The sequence below is a fragment of the Rhynchophorus ferrugineus genome, unplaced genomic scaffold, assembly GCF_030347505.1.
Source record: "Rhynchophorus ferrugineus isolate W39M unplaced genomic scaffold, kcgeb_rfMv2 rfM1, whole genome shotgun sequence".
In the NCBI taxonomy this organism is placed as follows: domain Eukaryota; kingdom Metazoa; phylum Arthropoda; class Insecta; order Coleoptera; family Curculionidae; genus Rhynchophorus; species Rhynchophorus ferrugineus.
The window spans coordinates 54,462,224-54,481,000 of NW_027472580.1; the positions used below are offsets into that span (position 1 = coordinate 54,462,224).

General features: G+C 31.7%; 2 non-coding genes across 2 annotated transcripts; both read right to left on the bottom strand.

Annotated features, from left to right (window-relative positions):
* Positions 1–16,595: 16,595 nt before the first annotated feature.
* Positions 16,596–16,677, bottom strand: TRNAS-UGA (transfer RNA serine (anticodon UGA)). Its single transcript has one exon. It is a non-coding gene; the product is annotated as a tRNA-Ser (tRNA).
* Positions 16,678–16,927: 250 nt separating this feature from the next.
* On the bottom strand, positions 16,928–17,011 carry TRNAS-UGA (transfer RNA serine (anticodon UGA)). Its single transcript has one exon. It is a non-coding gene; the product is annotated as a tRNA-Ser (tRNA).
* Between the last annotated feature and the right edge of the window lie 1,766 nt (positions 17,012–18,777).

Here is an 18,777-nt window from a genome sequence, read left to right on the forward strand (position 1 = left end):
ATGAATATTGATATAAAATGCAATATTTAAATATGCAAAGAGGAAATATCAAAACATTTTTTATATTGTTTGTTCCATTTATGAGAAAACAACAACGTATTTTTGAATCATTTTGTAGTTATGCAGCTTGGTAGCAGAACGAAAACAAAAATATCTATACATTAAATGATGTCGTATATAGAGATTTTATATTGAATGTAAACAAGTTCAAGAAAATATAATTTATGTTTATATAGATATAAATTATGAAATGTGAAGGGTTTTTTGATAAAATTTTTTAAAATTTTACATTGAAAGCTGGATACTGAGGGTTAAAATTTGTGTAAATACAAACGAAACCCGTATTTCTAGGCGTATCTCTCATTACACTATTAACAGAATTATAAACAAAATCTTCTTATTCAAAACCATATCAGTCTCGCAAAGTAACATATAGTTTACTCAAAGTTATCTTGTATATACGTCATCTAAATTTATGACGTGAAAATGTCGCAATGTTGCCGTATCAACTCATTTCGTTTAGTTTCATGCTCGTTTTAGTTCAGTTTGGCTTTGACATACAACCAAATTCTAACCTAAATAAAATAACTGAAGAAAAATGTTATCAAACACATTTAGTTTATTTTAACATTATAGTACATCTAATGCATAAATTATCGAAGGACTTAAAACTACAATTAAGAACACAGGTATAATAGTTTGTAGGTCAGAGTTATTTTTATATTTACATTGAACTCTTTTCCATACCACCCATGAGGTAGAGTTCTAGGCGCGTTTTTTGTGTAGTGGTATCTCCTTGGTGGCTTAATCCACTTCGTTTACATTTATTCGAGAGCATATTTAGCTTTTTAATTTTAGTTCGTCTTTTCTTCGATGGTGTGTTTACTTGTCAAGTGATCTTGATATCACGGTATTTTTTAGTTATTCTTTTTGTTATGCTATTACCTGTGTACACCATTCTTGATAAAATTAATCGCTAAATTTTGCCTAATATATTTAACATATTTACTAAACAGTTAGTGTTTATTCTCTCCTCACACATTCTAACCTAATGCTCATGTTTAATTCTGAAGGATTACAATCATATCGGTACACACAAATCATTCACGTCGTACAATACCAATTTCTACAATTATATCCTATTAATTATGTGAATACCTTTAGTTGTTTCCACTCTCATCACTCTGTCTCAGGAAATTTCAGAACTGCACAGCATTATCACATATCCTGAAAGTTTCCTTTAGTCACTTTAACTTTCCCAGTAACTGTCCAAGTCAATCACTAAACTGGTAGTTTCCAATCTGTCTAAAACATGTCCACGATTCCACCATTTATCAATTACATCCTCTGTATGTCTTATCGAGTTCCTTCAAGCCGAAGGTGTTATGGTCGACAATGCTTCCTTCCACATATCCAAACAGTTCTTGGTTAAATATCCTTCTCAACCAACATGTCTATTATAATAAGTCTTTGTTACCCCCCATATCAACCAGATTGGATTGACTATTTGAAATAGTTCATTCTTTAATATGGTTTCTTCAAAATTTATTTTATGTACTATAAGCCATTCCTTAATTGCAACTTTTGTTGAGATCTTCTTCACCAGTGTACTATAATAGGGTGAATTGTCCATAACAACAACTGATGGTTCCTCCAATTTCTTTAAAAGCTGATACTCAAAGCTAGCAAAAATAAGTTATTGCTCATTTCTTCATAGTAGTCACCCTTGGACTTAGAGGAAAACACTAATTCTGCAGCTGGAATAAAATATTTCCATTAAACACTTTTGTGAGTTATTTTTTCGCCACTTAAATCCTATATTACCCAACAGTGTAAGAAGGTATGTTCAACATCCCTCAAATAGCTGCTGATCAAAGTGATCTTGATTCAGTACTTATATTCAATGCAGCTGCAACATGCTAAAAATATTTTCAATAAAAGTCACGGCAATTTAAAATTTATTAAAACAAAGCCTTAAAACAACATTTGCCAATTTAGTACTTATAATATTTTGAATAATTCTGCGTAACTTTGACAACCGGACGACTTTGAGAGGCTAGTTAGGTTTCACGTTCGAACTTTTTAAACAGCGTTATGTCTCTTTTTAACTAAAATAAAATGAGAATGAAAATATTTTCTGATTCTGAAACGAATTTACATCTTGCGCCAGGTAATATATTAAACATCTGGACGAAGTATATACAAAAAACTTTGAATAGACTACATATAATATATGTATGGAAGAAAACATTTTGGTTTTTAAATATATTTATTACATTGTTACTAATCTTTTCCGACTAATCTAAAATTTGCCTTTACAATAACTTATATCAAGGTATAAATCTAGGAGGACCCATCGGCTTTATCTTAGCCTCTAATATAATAATATTTGTGCATTAACACTGCCGTTCTTTTATTAAATACACCTCACTACACCATACTATACAAGATCAAATGGTTTGAGTCTATTGAGTATGTATTCTATTCTTGTGTAGATAACACAGAGTTTTAATACTTTAATACTGACGTGACAATGAAGTCCTGATGACGAAAACACCCACAAAATGATTTTGAATGGCCGTAAATTGAAACTGAACGAAATTTTAAAACTTTAAAGATATCAACTGAACGTGTACATCTTATCATTCATGAATATTTGCGTATGAGAAAGCCGTGTGTAAAGAGGGTGCCGCGCGATCTCACTTTTAACCAAAAACAACGACGAGTTGATGATTCGGAGCAGTGTTTGAAGATAATCAAGGGTAATAAACCCGAGTTTTTGCATCAATATGTTACAATGGATAAAACATGGCTCCATCATTTCACCCCGAAGTCCAATCGACAGTCATCCGTATGGACTGTACACGATAAACCCGCTCCAAAGCGTGTGAAAACGCAACAGTCAGCTGGCAAGGTTATGGCGTCTGTATTTTGGGATGCGCATGGAATAACTTTCATTGACTACCTCAAAAAAAGGAAGGACCATCAACAGCGACAATAGCGTTATTGGTCAGTTTGAAGGACTAAATCGCTGAAAAACAGCCGCATTTGAAGAAAAAGAAAGCGCTGCTTCACCAAGATAATGCAGCTTGTCAGAAATCCATTAATTGGTCTTCGAATTGCTTGCTCATCCACCGTATTCTCCAGATCTGTTGACGTCGGATTGGAAATAGTTCCACGGCTACTCAAAGTATTCCTTGAAATAATTTAATGACAAAAAAGTACACTGAAGGTGCTCAGAAAACATCAATCTTTGGAAAACACACCTGTACCGTGAATTCCCAACGCAGCATCGCAATTCAGGGCACCAAGCCACCAAAGTTGCTGTAAACTTAGTCTACTAGAATTTAGGCATCAATTTGATATTCTAAGAAATAGTTGTAGTGGCTAGTGGCGTGATGAGGAAATTTTTACGTTAATATTATAACAAATTTGGACAATCGTTACAAGCCGCCATTTATTTTCTTTTAAACAATATAGTTTGTAAGCAAATTAATAGTTTTTGTTTTAAACGTTTCACGTTTTGCGTAACCGTTTTGATCAAATTATTTCTATCAAATATTATTTACATATTCTCCAATTTTGGTAATCCTATGATTTATTACATGGATCATGTTTTTCTTTTCTATTGTTATTAATAAATAAATTTGTATATCACGATGTCATCAAATATATTTATTAAGTTAAATATGTTAAATGTGTAGCTTGTAAAAAATTTTAAAAACCTCTTGTTTTTGTCCATAAAGTGGCTAAATGTTTTTATCTCTACATTTTCAAAACGTCGATATTAAGAATCCTCAAAGAACCCATTAATAAGGGTTAATAGCCGCTCACTATTAACGAACCATATGTAACAATATGTTATTATATATTATTTAAAAAATTTCTGAAAAAGGAACTGAGACACACTAGCTCGCTAATTTTTTCTCTCTTTCACTATGGTACTATTTGCGCTCTTAACAAACCCTATTTGATAAACCTTCATCCTTGATAAATATACACCCTTCAGCCTTAGAGTAATTCCCGTTCTCCTTTGATCTAACAAGGCTGTCTCTGCCACCGTCAACTTATTTAATTCAAATATGATCTCGTGTTATATGCATATAAATAAAACAAATTAAATATTTATTTTTATTCATTAATAGGAATAGGAAAATAGGGTGTATTTGTGGCTATAAGCACATTAAAGACTATAAATGTAATGTGCTCTAAAGGATAATGGATCTATATATAAATTATTCAACTAAACAAAAGTAAACAGAACCCACGTATCATTTCCTAAAATCCTCTTAGGTGTACTTAAGATACAACAGCAAATGTTTAGCAATAAGTGGTATTATTTCCCTTACTGTATATAGTAATCTCTTCTCTTTCATACTAAATGAAAATGTAATTAATGGGTTTGAATATCAAGTAACTAAAAAAACATGTTAATATCTTGTTGACTTCGTTTCGAATCGAAAATTGAAGGCATTTGTTATAAATTATACATTTTTTCAATCAATATGAAGAAAAAGGCGGCTGAAGGTCGTCGAATGCTTTGTGAATCTATATAAAACGCTAGAACAATATGCAGAATTGTTGGGAGAAACACAGCTAATCATTTCTAATCGCTTAAGGAACATGGGAGTCATTCAAAATCTTCCATACTGTGCAGCATGAATTGAAGCCAAGAGATATTGAAATGCATTTAATCATGCGTGCATGTCACTCCAACTATAACATTTTCGTTTTAAACTCATTATTTATTATGGATTTACTTACATTTAAGAATTATTTATTATCCATCAACTTTTTGTTATGCTTCCAGCATCATGATAATATGGCGTCGAAAGAGTAGTGACGCAGCAAAGCCAAACTGTATTGATCTGTACAACTAGTCATCAGGGGGCGTTATTTGTAGTGAGTACACTGGCTGTTACAAAACTTCCCTTTCGAGCTTTAACAGTGTGTACTTCTCTGTCTTGCAACCTGTGGTCGAGCGTTATCATGTAAAAATATAACTTTATCTTATTTCCTGACAAATTATGTCTAATGCCATGTTTTTAATTGATATCGGAAGGGAAATGCAGTAATAGTTTCATTCGGTTTTAGTAACTCGTATGAAGCTGGTTATGGACATGAAGCTCTATTCTATTTTGCCTAGAAATTAAATATAGTTGAATTTGAAGGTTAGATCTCCCTCTTTGATGCCAATTTATGTATATGAGAGAATTAATAGACTTTATAGAAAGGATTAAATTATATTATGTTCTTAAATAACACTCTGTCAATAGCACATATTCAATAAAGAGTTTAACTATGTATGATTTTTTAATATATTACTCCAATATAAATGTTTTCATCTGTAAACCTTCGCCTGTTCATGGAATGTTATAGAATTAAATAAATATTATTTAAAATGAAGTACAATATTAAAATTGTTTTAAAAAACCTATAAATTATTTTGCAAATTTTAATAAAATTATTTACTTAATTAAAAGTTTTAAATTAAACTCTGATAAATGCGACTAGTTATATTATTATTGCAAATCATTTTTAATTAAATATATATTATGCAATGTTTGTTGCATATACCTAGAATAGTATAATCTCTTCTTACGAATATAGATGAATCTTTTGAAATAAAATATTTTATTACTTGAAGATTATTCCTAACATATGAAAGCTGATACCAACGAAATTATTGATTTAGTTATTATTTAATAAGTATTAACTTAATTTTAATAGACCTAACTTTGTTTATCTTTCCTCGAATAAACATATTTTGAACCAATTAATACAAATCAATTGGACCTAATTGATTCCGTCACTGTCGATATAATAGTCTCATTTCTAATGGCTCTCGCTACACATTCACGCCATAAACAAATTGAAAATCCCCATGATTTATCACAACCCAAATACGTCACCAATGCCTTTTAACCGAAACCACTTATGCGTGGGATAACCTCTCGTTCGCTTATTAAAAATAACAAGTCCTTAAAAGTTTTAAACGTCACGGTTTTTTAAATACTCTAGCGATAACATCTTAATGGACCCATAATATGTCTCCAACGAGTGGTTAAACTCAAGTGCTTTAAAGCAAGTGATGTCTCGGCCATAATTTTCGGATAATGTGATCGGGAAAAGTTGCTACAAGCAATTGTATGTACCATTTGGTTAAAGTGGCGTCGAAAGACCCAGTCAGTCAAATTATAATTAAGCTACATACTCTTGGTAACTGTATATTAACAGTTAAAAGTAAATTTCTTGATAAAATCCATTAACTTTTATCGGCGTATATACATTACAAATATTTTATAAACAAACGCTGTGATTTTTTAAAAATAACTAAATATAAGTATAGTATGTGAATAGTAACCTTAATGGTATTAAAGAGTTACTAAGAGTATGCATTAAAACGCATCAAACAATTATCGATTTACTCTTTGCGTATTATACTGGCGTAGAGAGCCTATACAAGTTTCTATTGGCTAGGACTGCACATGCGCCCTTGTTTTAATCTAGCCTGACAGTTTTCACACTCGCGTCCTTTTATGACGTGGTATCCTTCCATGCCACAATCTCAGTTGTGGTTAGATGTAACTTTTAGGTTAATTTTGTATTTACATTTTGTTGAGGTAAAGTAATTATTTCATAGGCAAAGTTAGCAGCAGATAATGCGGAAATAAGTGTATAAGGTATGAATTATTAATAAAACATTATCATTTTATAACACTAATTTTGTAGATTGTCATGGAATAATTGATTAACATGGGAACAGAACTTATTTGAAGATTATAGTAAAGATAAGAATTAAATATGGTCATGTTTGTATACGTTTTGTGCCTATTTGTTATTATACTTATATCTTTCTGATATTATAGATATTTCAAAAAAAGAAAAAAGCTAACGATATTTAATAGAAAGTGGTTGGAATAAATTGATAACATATTAATTATATTAACATTTATTATATTTAGACTAAACTCTTCTCCACATCACCTATGAGATTCAGAATTCCATTGAGAATTCCAGGCGTGTTTTTTTTCATTTCGTGGTAGTGTCCCCTGTAGGCCTAATCCACCTTTCCTAAATATTCATTAATATTCCTGACTGATATTTACTGCTAAAAGTAAGAAAAACATTGAAATAATACATTGCACTTTTAGTAAAACATATTTAGCACTTTTTTACGTTTAGGTGCTGGAAAGTATTGCTGTGTTTCCTTTAAAATCACTTTTTTGTTGAAATCTCTGAAGCACAACCTCTATGTTCTTAAGTATTTGGCTTTGTGATTCTTGATCGATTGATTTCAAAGTGTTAATTATACTGAAAACTCTGTTGTCAAAGTCATATTCTGTCATTGGTTCTTCTCTGTATATATTTCCCTACTTTTCTATATATATTTTGCTGGCAAGATTCTTCTGATTTCTTCTTTATCCTGCGATGTAATTACTGACTGCTCTCCTAGAGGACTTGCTACATTATCTGCAAAATAATTAGTGGCAATTTTCTCCTCATATATCTGTATCACATCCACATTTATCGCATACTCTGGACAGCTACAGACATACCTATGCGTTTCAATTATTGTTCTATTATTCTATTCATAAAACCCACAGTAAAATCTTCTTTCTTGGAATATTATGACAAACTAAAACAAAAAGCATACTCACATAAAGCACAATTATTAGACAAATATATATTAATATTACCTTCTCGTTTATAAAAGAATGCAAAATATTTCGACATAGAATGATTAGATTGTTCGACGACGAGACGTTGGCAATTCTGGTACCTCGGCAAAGACATGACGAGTCTACGGTGACTGCAATCGGTACCTAGCTTCTGGAGCTGCTCTGTGACTAATCCGTAGTCACATACGTTACGGTAATTCAGAAAATACAAATAACGACGGTATCCGACCGAAGCTGCCCAAAGCCTTTCAAATCAAAATGTCTGCCAATATGACAGAGACGGCGAGCGCCGGAAGACATTATGATTTAAACATAGCGCCGAAAGAAATGTTTAACCGAGACGCTGATGATTAAACAGTGATGTAAAAATCTCTAAGAGTTCAAAAGAATGTGAAAGAAATAAAATTTGGACAAAAAATTAAAAAAAAATGAATTGGAAATAAAGAAATGAAATTTAAGCTTCATTGTTCCAGCACTAAAATAAAATTTAATGAGGAACAAATGTTTGAATGAATGTAATGTTGAAGGAATAATGGTAAAATCGAAAACGAATCGAACTAAAAATATTGAAAATGTTGAAACAAAAAATATAACGGCCACGTAAAACACACCATGTTGCACGTACCCTCCATTCAGGAGTCCAAACCCAATTTTGCGAAGGATCACATCGGGGTCACCACTTTAGGGTAAATTTTATATGGCTCAGTGAATGAAAGTAAAACAAGGCTTGGGCAGTCGATGGCGGCACGTCTAAACCAAACGATGGTCGAGTACTGAATGAATGGAAACAACCTTCAACATCCCAGATAAACGTCTTGGGGTTGCCAGTTATTCGTATTCGGATTCTAGTTGGCGCTGCTGGCACCCCGCCCGATTTCAACATTTTTGCAATATCAATCAAAACAATATTTTCGCATTATCTGCTGTTAATTTTGCCTCTGAAATAATTATATTACCTCAACAAAATGTAAATACAAAATTAACCTAAAAATGACATCTAACCACAACTAAAACTGTGGTACGGAAGGCGTGGTAGAAAAGGACGCGAATTTGAAAACTGTCAGATTAGATTAGAACAAGTGGGCATGTGCAGTCCTAGCCAATAGAAACTAGTATAGTCATGGACATAAAAAAATAGAAATTTCACGGTATAGGCGACCTTGGGAAAATGTTTTGTTTAGTTCAATCAACGGTAGCGCTGCGATCGCAAATTGTGATTGGCTAGTTTAAATTCCTGGTGCCGCCACTAACACGGAACCTGATTGGTCGATCAAATTGTGTGAAGTCAGCATTTTCTATGGGCGTCCATTTTTAAGCTTGTTGTTTGAAGGTTTTGGTTTTTGTCTAGACCAAGAAATATTCGTTTTATGTTGTGCATATTTTCTGTTTTACATTAATTATTATGGAGTAATAATATAAAATTAATAACAATGCGTCAGTGTGGTAAAAGATGTAGTGTACCGGGGTAAAAATCTGCTACGGAAATTAAACATCGTTTCCCGAAGAATGATCTCTAAGAATGATGAATGTAAGTTACCTGGATAAACCAAAATGCAAATATATCAACGTCATGGTGTCTGTCACGTACATTTTAGTGAAAAATTTGGAATTACCCTTCCTTCACGATCTGGTATTAGGGTGCATATCCAACATTGCTTTTATCAGGTACATATAAAATTATCTATCTACTACATGTCTGTTAATATATTATTTGTTTACAGAAAGTCAAAACCTACTTATGAAGATGTTAGTAGTAATAAAATTTAATTAATCTACCAACTACTACCTAAGAATATATTTATTACGGTGCCATCAATTAAAAATTTAATTGCTACTTTTTGGAGATTTATTACCTTAAAGAAATCTATTTTGTCTAAATTTACAAATAACTACAGTTTAACATGGAGGTAGAAACAGCATCCTTCACCTAATATATTCGAGAAATCTTTAAAAGGGCACATCATCACTACAATTTTTTCACATCATTCTCCCAGAGAAAATTGTGAAGAAGATGAATATGTTACATAACTTATATTCTTTTTTAACGGGAGATCTAGTACCACTTGAGGTTGTTAAATCACTAATTGAGTCTATATTTTCAGTTGTATATATTGTATTTTAGTCTTGTTTCAGGCTATTTAACAAAAACTTCTGAAAAAGAGGCAACATGCAATATTTGTCTACATTCTATATTAAGTAGTTCCACAGACTAAATACTCTAAAATCTAAATATCTTTAAAAAAAAAACATAAATTTTTAGTGTTTCAACGGTCCAATCCATAATGATTTTCAAGACCAAATTTTAAAAGTTATTATGAGGTGTGATTGTATTTTTGGTTTAATAAGTTAATGCAATATCAACAGGGAAGAATTTAATGTTTACCTTCAATATATGAAGATAAGTTAGAACTCTAATAGATCCCATAAAATTGATGGCACTAAACAAATATGGGAAGGCGTTATAGAAGAATTATAGATATTTTAATTTTGCCTAGAATAGTTCATTATTGTTTTTTTTCTTTTTGTTTATATACATTCATATTATTTACACTTATGTATATTTATATAGGTTTTATTTTAATAAATTAATTTTAAAAATTATATTTGATTTTCATTTATATACTATTGGCCAATAAATATAACGTCACAAAATAATCAGGTGAAATGGCAGACCAATCAAAGCAAAGTATTTTCATTACAGGTTTCTATTTTATATTACAGTTAACAATTTTAAACTAACCAATCAAATTCACGCTGTCAGCGCCACCAATGATTGAAGTAAGCAAATCTTTGCCCCGATACTTACCATTGGAGTTGCACACCCCTGGTCATGGATGGCAAGGTATTTTACTGTCGTATCTGCTCATCAGAACTGCTCATGCGCATTTATTATAAACTAGCTTGACAGATTTTATAACCACGTGTTGTTGTTTGCGAGTGTTGTAGTTAGGAAGTAATTTATTTGTTTATTTTACATTTATATATATTAAAAATACAGAAATATGGCAATAGAGTATTCTAGAAACAAATACACTACAGACAAATACTACTATAAGAGTCGTAAAGTGTAAAAAATGTATATTAGATTCGTTAGATGATCTGATAGATTTGAAATTATGGAGAATAATTTTGGATATTGAACAGAGTTTTACAATATTCCGACAGATTTACGTGGATATCCAAGAATTCTCAGTGAAATTTGAAACAAGTTTGCTAAATTACAAAAACCGTAGTAAATACCAAAAAAAATCTCCACCGTAGACAATGATTCAGTAACCGTTGTATTTGTAAGACAAAAATACATAAAAAACAATTTTTTTCTATCGACCGCCCAATTTGTCTCCGGCGTCGTATCGATAAAAGCCGAATTATCTTTATCGATTGGCCTAATGGTATCAACAATTTATTAGTGGGCCGAGGTGAATGTGTGGCAACATTTTTCCTCAATAACAAATAACGATGGGGGCAAAAGAGTTATCAAGAAAAACGGCTCGGAGATCGGTCGAAATGAAAAAGACCCGACCGAATCGTTTTTAAATTATGATTAACGACTTCTATATTTTTTTTACGTGCGGATCCGTTTTCACGCTATTTATTAGAGTTCGGCGTTATTTGTTTTAATTAGGGGCCTCCCAGTAAATATCACAAATTTATCGACTGTCTCTGTGACAGGGCGGCATTTTTTCCAGATAAACGGATCTGATTTATACATTATCGTTTATCGTCCATATTTTATATTAATATCGGTCAATATTTAAGTATTTTTGAAATTTTATTAGGGACAAATATTAAGCCGTGAAACTCACGCTTAAATAAACATTATATATTAAAAAATCAACTTCCAAGTCAAAAAACTTGGTTTACGTAGGTTAACCGTATACCCATAATTCACTAATTCTTGGAAGTTAGGTCTTTTCAACTATAGATAGGTGATTCAATCTTCTCTGGGAAGCAAATCTTCCCATTAGCACTGGCATTGTTTAATTTGTACATGGCCGATTTCCAACTCCCCAAACACAGCATTTTATGCAGAGAACACAGCGTTTTTCACCACTGGATACTGTCCCGATGCCATTCGTAACAGACTACAAGCCCAACTCAACTAGGCGACCGCCCGGTACAGATTCTGGTGGCTACAGATTAACCCGAGTAAAACTCTATTCTATTCCATTGTCGGAAGGAGTTCCGTGCATATCGCCTTCAAATCGACGAAATTCCTATCACCTGACACCAGAAGGTACCAATTCGACCACAGGTTCCAATGGTCAGCCCAAATCCAACACGATATCGACAAAGTCAATAGCTTGTATAACTCTGCATAAAATGTTGGTCCGATCAGGTTGCCTTTTTTGGGAGAACAGCAAAGCACAGTTGTGTACAAGTAGGCCTTTGAGCTACTTACTCTGCTCCAAGTATTTCAGTCTAAAAGTCCGCGCGTTACTCCATGCCCCATAAGGAACGCGAACTCGACTTCGATATTTCAAATAAAATTTTTTAAAAAAATTATAAAATATCGATACTTCTTTTTGAGAATATCGATATTTCAAAAAAACTTCGATACTCTAGGTACTTTCGAAATTTTACATATTTATCCGCACGCTCAGGGAGGAGAAATCTCGATACTATATTTCAAAATGTTTTAAAAATGTTTTAATATCGAATGTTCTTTAAGAAAAAATTACATCAAAGGAAATGACATCAGAGAAATCTGAATGTTAAATTGTATTTTAAAACTATCGATATTTTATTGCAAAAATATCGGAAAATATCAGTCGAATTAATATATTTGTTGATTATTTACATAGAGCTACATTTTACAGAAATTTGCACGTCAGTGTACGGGAGCACGAACCCACATCCGGTACGTCCAGTGACTGTATCATGAAAAATTAGCCACTAGAAAGTACTTAAATATATCCAGAAAATAGTATTAATATTTAATATCATACCAAGGAAATATGTAGTAAATTGAACCTTTCTTTAATTATACTTTATTAATACATCTTTACTAATTGCTGCTGGCTAACCTACAGTTACAATAATTTAAAAACTATGAATATACCTGGAAGAACACATCGGCCTTTTGCTTAGTCCCTACAGTAATAACATTCATGTAATAATTAACACAGCTACTTTTTTCCTGTTAAATATATTTCACTGCACTCCAAGATCAAATGGTTAAATATACTTCTTGGTATATTACTTTAGAATCAGTGTCCTGCTCGATTGCTATCTAAGAATTGCAGTAAAAGCATTGCAATATAAGTATTAACGCGAAGCCTCTCCTTATGTCTCTTTGTGATTCCTTTGATTTCCTGGACAACACTGATAGGTCATATACTGGTTAAATACAATGGTCTCAGTGTATGTAATCATGCTCTTGTAATATTTGGATCTTTGATTAATAAAATTTGTATTTTATTTGTAATATTTTTCGCGAAACATCGCCAAAATTGGATTCTGTAGATCTAAATCGAAGATAACAATTAATATGAAGGTGCAGGTGGAAGAGAGGAACTATATTATATTACAATCAAAACTAAAATCCGTCTACTTCTTACTGTGGCGAAATCGATTTTTCAGATAGCCTAACACTACCCTAGGCCAGAACAGTTGCGACTGTCCACCAACGACTGTTGCAAATTTTGTTGAAGAATTTTCGAAGCTCTGCCGTAACAACAGCAGCGTATGGGTTGAGAAGTAGACACTCCCCGAAGCGCCGGCTATGGATTTATGATTTCGAAAATTATAAGTTGTTGAATAAAACCATGTCGTCCACGTCCATATCATTCAATTGATTAAAAGAAATTGGTTATCATTGTTTTCTAGTGGTCCCGAAATAAAAAAGTATAACCTAGTAATACCGGTGTTTGTGATTGATTAAAATTTGTGATTGCCCTAGGCAAGAGTGTAAAATCCGACTCAACTCCAGTAACCAGGCTGGGTAAGACCGGATGTCTTCTGGGATAATTTTTAAAGTTAGTTCCTCGCCAGTCTGTAGGCTTAATGCTGAGGACCGTGGTTCGGAGCCCACGTTAATCTGTAGGTCCAGTCCAGATAAACCCTAAGGAGACTTTAAAATATATTTAATTTTTTTTAATAATTTTTTTTAATAAGCGAACAATAGCTGTTTCTTTGTAATGTTTACATGAATCGTAAGATATTAAAGGTTAAAATTGTTTGTATTAAAATTTGAAAGGAAAAATATGCAGTGTGTTAAAGTTTTATCGCAGAGTGCAGAAAAGACTAGAGGGTGACCCACGTTATTGCTAAAATATTTCCGAAGATTATATTTTCCGTAAGAAGATAAAAGCTTATTTCGTTTTTATAAAAAAACATTTTTCTTGTGCTTGGGTGTTTATTACCACTTATGCTTATTAGGTAAAAATAAAAAGATAAGTTTTCTAAATTAATATTTATTGGTATGTCATTGCTTAGTACCAGATTATCTTAAAAATCATACACTTAATAATCTTAATATTTCTAATACTAAAAATAATAGATTAAAATTAAACAAGGTAATTTAAGAAATATATCCGGATTCAAACAAAACATATTTATTTAAATCTTCAGAAATAGTGTCTCGGATAATCTACGATAAATCTACGATTGCTTACTTATTTAAGGATTCAACAGAAATACTGTCTCGTTAACACACTTTTAACTAATGAAATTTAAAATTAAATTAATTAAAAAAAAATTAAGGTCAGCAATATTTAAAGTGTGTCGTCAATTACTAAGCTAACTATGTTTTCTTCTCATATTTACTCATACAGCAATGTATGTCTTAATACATCTCATTAGTTGACTGTTTTTTGGTCCAAGTTATTAGACGGATTAATTTATCTGTTAATATTTCTAGAGATTAATATTGTGACCAGCGAAAAATATCAGCTTAGAGACAATTCTTAGTCTCAAGTTTCAACAAGAATTAACTATATTAAAGTATTACAGTCCACACTAATAATGTTTTTCTAGTATAAGATATATATTAAGTTTCAAGCTCTCTTATAGAAACATTGTCATTGAGACACCAAACATGGTATTCTATTTGAGTTATATATTATATAAAAATTGCAATTCAACTGTATTCATTTATACTAAATATAATTTATAAAAACCATTAATCATCCTGCTGTATCTCGTTCAGAATAAAATATAACAGGTCATTTGAAAAGTCCTGGTCCTGACACATAGATGTTGTTACTAAAATTAAATCAATATGTTTTTTAGTTAACACTAGCCCTCAAAAGATGCGTGTATAAATTTTTCAGCTGTGGAATCATTAATTTGTGAATTATAGCATTTTGAGTGAAGCACCTTTTGTTATTGTGAAAAAAATGGATAAAAAGGAATTTCGCGTGTTGATAAAATATTGCTTTTTGAAGGGACAAAATACAGTTGAAGCAAAAAGTTGGTTTGATGCCGACATTCCGAATACTTCCCCAGGAAAATCAACCATCAAGGATTGGTATGCTAAGTTTAGACGTAGTGAAATGAGCACCAAAACAAGTGGTTACAGATGAAAATATTTAAAATATCTAAAAAAAGATTTTGAATAACCGTAAATTGAAACTGAATGAAATAGCAGACCGAACCCGCTCCAAAGCATGGGAAAAGCGGCTGGCAAGGTTATGGCGTCTATATTTTGAGATAATTTTCATTGACTACCTTTTAAAAGGAAGGACTATCAATAGCGACTATTACATAGCGGTATTGGTCCGTTTGAAGGATGAAATCGCCTAAAAACGGCCGCATTTGAAGATAAAGAAAGTGCTGCTTCTCCAAGACAATACACCGTGTCACAAGTCTGTAGCAAAAAACGATGAACTGATTTGAACGCATAAATTCATGAATTGAGCTTCGAATTGCTTCCTCATCGACCATATTATCCAGATCTGGCCCAATCGACCTTTCCTGTTCTAAAAGCTCAATAGAATGCTCGCTGAGAAGAAATTTTCGTCAAATGAAGAGGTGATCGCCGAAACTGAGGCCTATTTTGAAGCAAATGACAAATCTTACTACAAAAATGGTATCGAAAAGTTGAAGGATCGCTATAATTATTGTATCACCCTTGAAGGGAATTATGTTGAATAAAAAAAAACTAATTTTGCCAAAAAAATTTATTTTACTGTGGTAGGCTGGGAACTTTTCAATTAACCTGTTAATTAAAATTTGGAACGATTACAATGTCTGGCAGCAAAAAATATTTATTTTAATTATTAAACGAACATATCAATTTAATAATAATGTAGTTTTAGATGTGCTAAAGCCAGTGAATAGATTAATGTTATGTAGAAATTAACAATCTACAAAATAAGGAACTTGATATATAGATAAGTTGTATATACAAATAAGCTAACGTTATACTTTTTCTTAAGTGATCGTCAAACAATAATTATGTAATAATCTTCAATGATCTAAAAAATGTTAAGTTAAAAATGGTAAAACCATAGTATGGTTTTATAAAACTTATCTCCATATCCACCACTAGAAACTAATTGATACTCTCAACTTCTCATAATTCAATTCTCACAAATACATTGATCAATATCATTTATGTGAATTTATAAGAAAAAGCTTTTCGCTGATGACAGGATACGAACCTGTGCGGGCAAAGCCCAATGGATTTCAACCTCATCTCCTTAACCACTTGGACGCCACAACTGATACTTTTAGCGATTATAGCTCTGTCTGTAAGCAAAAAATTTAAATAATTGTTGCCATTTCGTTATATTGAATTATATTAAATTTATTGATATGATTTTTAGATCTTTTTATTAATATAGATATTATTGATAATATTTAAAATGTCGAAAATATAACAAAATATCTTGGTCCTACAGTTTTCAACTTAATTCTATCTAAAGTTTCATAGAAATACATTTCTTGGAATTCTAAGAAAAATATTGACGCTGCGGACAGGATTCGAACCTGTGCGGGCAAAGCCCAATGGATTTCAAGTCCATCTCCTTAACCACTCGGACACCGCAACTGATACTTTTTGTGATTGTAGCTGTTAAGATATCTGTAAATAAAAAAAATAATTGTTGCCATTGGGTTAAATTGTGTAATATTAAATTTATTGATATATGATTTTTAGATCTATTTATTAATATAGATATTATTGATAATATTTAAAATGTTGAAAATATAACTAAATATCCTGGTCCTACAGTTTTCAACTGAATTTCATTTAAAGTTTCATAGAAATGCATTTCTTGGAATTCTAAGAAAAATATTGACGCTGCGGACAGGATTCGAACCTGTGTGCGGGCAAAGCCCAATGGATTTCAAGTCCATCTCCTTAACCACTCGGACACCACAGTGGCTTTTTTTTGTGATCGTAGCTACTGAGATATTCAGTGAAAATGTATATAATTATTGATATTTGTTTTATATAGTATTGTTTTAAATCTAGTGATGTAAGATGTGTAGACCTATTTATTAATATTGATAATATTTAGAATGTTTTAATAACTATGTAAGTTTAGAGTAAATTGGAAAATGTTTACTTTTTATGTATATAAAAACAACAACAATATATATAAAAACAAATTTGAAGAAAAACAAAATGTTTCTTTAATATGCTTAATACTCGAACCATCCCGTCAACGTTTCTTTATTTAATACTAGAGGTTTGATTTTTCATCTAATCTGATTTGCATATAAAATATATGTTCATCTTAAAAATGATATTTAATAAAACGTTTGGGATTTTTAAGTTTATGCAAGGTTATATCGATAAAAAGAAGGTTCAAATAGTGTTCAGTAAAACAACAAAAATTTTCAACAAGATGTTCCAAACTAAATAAAATACCATAAGGCACAAACCTTCAGCGCACGCCCTACTTATCGGCTGCCCATCTCCGCGCCTACGAGAGATTCAATTCAACATTCCGCGAAATAAAAAAGCAGCATCCTTATCCACGTCGATCTCACTTTCAGTTCTTATTAATAAATCCCGATTTCATCGCTTCTGGCATGAACTGGGGCCGAGTTTTATCGTCGAACATGATCTTTAACACTTTTGCTACCTGTGAGCTATTTACGTATACAGATCTTGTCCACTCGGACGTGTACGCTGTTTTCAGAGAGCCCCGAAGGGTAAACTATCACACGATTATCAAGCTGGGGACTTATTTTAAACCCTTTAATAATTTTACGAGTACACTACTCTATTTTATTTTATTTTTATAATGTTATTTATAATATTATTTCTATTTAACGGATTATTGACGTTAGATCACAAGTTTTTTTTTGTATATCTTCACAAAATATCATTCTTATAATAAAAATGAGATGAATATATGTGTTGAAATTTTACGGTTATTAATTGATATACTGAGATTAGTTTTAACAAATAGCTTTATTTAATAAACCTATCTAGTTGATGACTCTATATAAACGAACTAATGAATTAATCTATATACAATAACAAAAACAACAACAACGTGGTTTCTCTCTTGACTGACTCTTATGTAAATCTGATAACTGCATAACTCGAAAGTCCCTAGAAACAAGTAACATTTCATTATTGTACTTAACACAGATTACTTCTTTTAACTAATGGAGAAGTATTTACTTTAACACTTCCCCTTCTTAAGTACAATAATTAAAAAAAAAAAGGAATTCAATCATATAGCAACCCTAAACAAAATGTCTGCCGTTTGCTGCTCCGTCGAGACATGTTGAATGCTGTTATTAGTTGTCCTTGACTGTATGTCAGATCTGGTCTGGTCCGAAGCATTAGATACATTAATGCTCCGATAGGGCACTTCTGGATTTGAATATTTCAAGGTTCTGGCCATTTCAACTACAATTCTGTTGACTCGTTCACAAACTGCATTTTGCTCAGGAGTGTAGGGTGCCGTCAACCTTTATGTAATTCCGCTTTTGCGTAAGATAGATCCAAACTCTCCATTGTCAAACTCCTTGCCATTACCATTCAGCATCTCTTTTAGTGAATGTCCCAATGTCTTTGTGTGCCTTAAAAAGTTCTTCAGTGCTTCAATTACCTCTGGCTTTTGTGCTATAAAATAACCATGCCTAAATTTTGTATAATTATCTTTAAAAAATCAAAGCATTCTGAATG